At 40.6% G+C, this 4,975-nt stretch overlaps 1 long non-coding RNA gene across 1 annotated transcript; it reads left to right on the forward strand.

Moving 5' to 3' along the window:
- Positions 1 to 2,138: 2,138 nt before the first annotated feature.
- Positions 2,139 to 3,616, forward strand: LOC143415959 (uncharacterized). The gene is made up of 2 exons (XR_013096389.1): positions 2,139 to 3,147; positions 3,473 to 3,616. It is a non-coding gene; the product is annotated as an uncharacterized LOC143415959 (long non-coding RNA).
- The last annotated feature ends 1,359 nt before the right edge of the window (positions 3,617 to 4,975 follow it).

The following is a 4,975-nucleotide window of genomic DNA, read 5'->3' on the forward strand; positions in this document are numbered from 1 at the left end:
CATTTATTTTTAGCTCCATCCTGCTGCTGATACAGACTTTAGGTTTCTGAACATTAAACTTGTTGCTGCCTTTCATAGTGTGTAACTTGAAGGCCCTGAGTACTTTCTCCCACACTGAAAACACTGGGATGATCACATTATTTGAACATTACCTAATAAGACTGATTCAGCACAGACAGTTATGTTAAACTTTCCTAGCAGTCCTTCACAAACAGGGAACAGTCTGTCTATTCTCTCCATCTGTCAGCTGCTGCTGGCTCTTCCTCCTCCTCTTCCTCACACACTGCTGAGTTTGTCCTGGTGGATCATCAGGGCTGCAAAGCCTCACAGATGATGTGCAGCAGTGGCTCCCTCAGTCTGTCCTCACTCTGGACACTTGCAGTCGTCACACATGGAAATCAAATGTGTGATAAGCTGCAGGATTCAAACACAAGTGTAACTTATAAACACATGTTCATACTTTTATTCCACAATCAGAGAGAAAGAAACAGAGAGAGAGTGCAGGACAGACAGACAGGTGACAGTCTCAGGTGTACACACTGCTACACAACAGCAGCAGAGAAGCAGGATTTAGTGTTTGTGTTATTACGAGTGTAAACAAGAAGAGTTCCAGATGGTGCAGTGGACACATGTGTGACTGCTGTGATTAAAGCATCTTTCTTTCAGCTTAACGAGTGAACCGTCAGCTCGTTCAAACACACGTTAAAGTGCGTTTGGCTCGACACCACCGAACAGAGGCAGCAATATAACACAGCTAACATTAACAGTGCAGTGGATCCTGCTTGTGCCATGATGTTCAGGACTGCAAACCGAGCAGCATCACTGACTTTCAGCTTGTTGTGTTTGTGGATATATGACTGACTTTAATTATCCACAAAATCATCACATTCTCTGTCAGATTAAGGTCGACTATTGAACGGCGTATATTTTAAAGGCTTTAAAACCAAGTTAACGCTGAAAGTACAAACATCACTAATGTCACATAACTCTGCCGACAAGGCATAGCTATGGCTATGAAATGCTCTTTGTGTATCACTTCTTCATTATGAAAGATGTCATTAATGCACTAGTAATGTCTCATCTGGAGTATTGTTCAATCATTTGGTCAGCAGCTAATAAGACAGATCTTAACAGACTTCAGTTAGTCCAGAATAAGGCGTCCAGATTAGTGTGAAGATGTTCATACTATACTAATATTGATAAAATGCATAATAACCTTTCTTGGCTTCCTGTACAGGCTAAAATATTCTATGGCTTACTTGTAGTTCTAAAGAAAGCAATTCTGTTAAACACACCACATTTATTCTGCTCAGCTGCAGTATCCAGATGAAATACATCATCATATTACACAGTTTTCAACAAGCTGCAATTTAGTAAATGCTCGAGTTAAAAGTAACGTTTTGTAAAACTGTTACATTTAGAGCAACTTTTAAGTGGAATAAGTTCCCTTAAAAAATTAGAGAATTATTCAAAACTTCAATGAACACTTAAAAGCCGATTTACAGAGCTTTTAGTTGTTGTAAATATTGTAAGACATGATTTGTTTTTGAAATTTGTGTAATGTGCCTCAATGTTATTGATATTATTATTATTATTATTGATTGCTTATATTTGAACAATTGTGAAACCTCACTGTGGATGTAAGAGTGAAATTATGTGGATATCTTGAATCCACTTTATTGTGTAATATTTTATGTGAGTATTTGACGGAAGATGAGCAACATCTGTTGTGGAAGCTAACGGGGTTCCTTTAGAATAAACAAACATAGGATTTATTATCACTGAATAATTCTGTATAAATCTATACAAATTATAGAAATATGTAATAGGAAACAACAAAATAATCTAACTTATAAAATAATGTGTGTGTGTGTGTGTGTGTGTGTGTGTGTGTGTGTGTGTGTGTGTGTGTGCATGATTTTAGTGTTTGAACAGTCACGAATTATCTTTAACAGCAGGTTGGATGTAATGTGTTAGAACTACCAGCAGGTGGGGATAAGAGACCTTTAAGGTGTTTGGTGCCACGCTCCACCTTCAGGTTTAAAACTAGTGTTAATGGAGTTTGAAGGTTGAGTTTGTTCCACGACTGCATTTCACTCACTGCCTCTGTTTGTATCTCTGTCACTGCAGGACCAACATGGAGCCAGAAGTCAGCGCTCTCAGGAGGCCGACAAACCTCACAGAAGAAAGGGAGAGAAAAAACACACCTGTGACGAGTGTGGGAAGGGTTTTACTGTGAGGGCTAAACTAAAACAGCATCAGGTCATCCACACTGGAGAGAGACCGTTCAGCTGTGACTTGTGTGGAAAGTCTTTTTCCTTCAAGGGTTCCCTAAAACAACACCAACTCATCCACAGTGGAGTTAAAGCGTACAGCTGTGATCAGTGTGGCAGAGCTTTTACTCAAAGTAGCCACTTACAGAGTCATCTAGTTACCCACTCTGGAATTAAGGCATACAGCTGTGATCAGTGTGGCAGAGCTTTTACTCGCAGTAGCAGCTTACAGAAGCATCTAGTTACCCACTCTGGAATTAAGGCATACAGCTGTGACGAGTGTGGGAAGGGTTTTACTGAGAAGGCTTCACTAAAACAGCATCAGGTCATCCACACTGGAGAGAGACCGTTCAGCTGTGACTTGTGTGGAAAGTCTTTTTCCTTGAAGGGTTCCCTAAAAACACACCAACTCATCCACAGTGGAGTTAAAGCGTACAGCTGTGATCAGTGTGGCAGAGCTTTTACTCACAGTAGCAACTTACAGAAGCATCTAGTTACCCACTCTGGAATTAAGGCATACAGCTGTGATCAGTGTGGCAGAGCCTTTACTCGCAGTAGCCACTTACAGAGGCATCTAGTTACCCACTCTGGAATTAAGGCATACAGCTGTGACATCTGTGGAAAAACTTTCAGCCGGAGAGGGAGCCGAAATACACACCTACGCATTCACACCAGACATGATGTGTACTGCTGTGAACAGTGTGGCAAATACTTTACAACAGACGCACACTTACAACAACACATGTTTACCCACACTGAGGAGAGACCTTATCAATGTGACCTGTGTGAGAAGACTTTTAAATCTCCACGTCACCTGAGACGACACCAACAGATCCACACCAGAAAGAGACTCTACAAGTGCAGCTACTGTGAGGTATATATTTATATTGTTATCTTGTCATTTTAGCCTGACTGTTTGGAACAACTCTGCTCATTAAACTGTGTTAGCATGTTAGCAATTCTACTGCATGGTAAAGCAGCTCTGAGTGATTATTCAGATTTTCCTTTCAGTTATGATTTTAGTATTACTGTAGTATTATGGTGGTAGTATTGTAGTTATTGCAGCCCAGTAAACTGAGTGTGTTAACTGAAACAGTCAAATGTAGTTGGACGTCTGCAGAGATGCTCTTTATTTCAGGCGACGTTCAGGATACAAATGTTGAAGGACTGACTTACACTGTCTTTGTGTCTTTGTTTAGAAGCAGAGCGACACAGATGGATCCAGTTCTCAACCCTGTCATCACTGTGGTGGTGGGAAAGACTTTCATTGTGACCTCTGTGGAAAAACTTTCAGTCGGCAAGCTGCCCTTAAAACACATCAACGTAGACACACTGGAGACAAACTGAAATACTGCAAAGAATGTGGGAGAAGCTTCACCACATTACATCACTTAAAACGACATGAACTGATTCACAGTGGGGTTAAAAAGCACCTCTGTGATCAGTGTGGGTCATCCTTCACCACTGCAGGTCAGCTTAAATCACACAAAGGAGTCCACACAGGAGAGAAACCACACAAGTGCAGACACTGTGACAGAAGCTTCTCACATTCAGGTAATCGTAACATTCATGAACGTGCACACATGGAAGGAAACTACAGCTGTGACCAGTGTGACAAGAGCTTCAGGAATCTCAGTTCATACTCTGAACACAAACGATCCCACGTTACTAATAAACTGTTTCACTGTTACCAATGTGCCCAAACATTCACCTCATTGTCTGCTCTGTGCAAACATCAGCGCGATCACTCAGGGCTGAAATCACTCCCATCACTGGATCACAGTGAATCTGAAGACACAGAAAGATCCTCTGGTTTCTGTGTCAGACTCAAAAAGCTTGAGATCAGGCTCCACAGAGTTCAGATAGAATCATTTAAACTTGTGTTGAACTGAACTGGTTGCTGGGCTGAACTTCTACATAATACAGATCTACATGGGATCTTCTTTTCTGTTGTTTTACTGAGTCAGTTTTGTCCTTTTTTCTCTGTCCTGGTTTTGCTCGTCTGTAAATGATTGAAACTCAGTCAAATAGTTCATTGTTCTCCAGCAAAACGTTTTTGGAAACTCATGTTTAACCTTTAAAACTCTGACATGTTTTAGCACACAAGGCTTCATCGGGGAGTTCACTCATGATTGGACCATGAGAACAAAGGTTTTTAGTTCTTTCAAAGAGAGTCTTGGAGATGTTTGATGTTTCTGTTTTTCTGAAACCACCTGAAAGAAAAACTATTTTTCTTGCTTTATGTAGTGTGGAAGTTTTTAATGTTTCTTCATCTGTGATGTTCTTGAATGTGTTCACGTGAAGATGGTACAAATAAACTGTCCTTTCAGCTTTAGCTCCTAATTTATTCATTATTTATGGATGTAGCACAGCAGCCGTCTCTTGATTAACACATGGAGGGCTCGGGATCTGATGGTGTCGTCTCCCTAATTTGCCCACTCAGTAAATCTCACTCATGGCCAAGAAATTGAAATAAACCTTGTTTCCCTGCTGGATAGTGATCCACTGTAACTCTGCTCCTCCTTCCTGTTTAGGATTTCTGTGGCTGAAGTAAAATTCCCTCCATCCATCACTTATCCCAGCTAACCCAAAGTGAAATAAAGTTTTGCTGGTCTTAAAAAAGCATTACAATAATGGGCATTACCAATGCAAACTGAATGATACAGAAGATGAAAGAAGAGACTTTGATCAGTTAATAAAGC

Source organism: Maylandia zebra, unplaced genomic scaffold (genome assembly GCF_041146795.1).
Source record: "Maylandia zebra isolate NMK-2024a unplaced genomic scaffold, Mzebra_GT3a scaffold11, whole genome shotgun sequence".
NCBI lineage: Eukaryota > Metazoa > Chordata > Actinopteri > Cichliformes > Cichlidae > Maylandia > Maylandia zebra.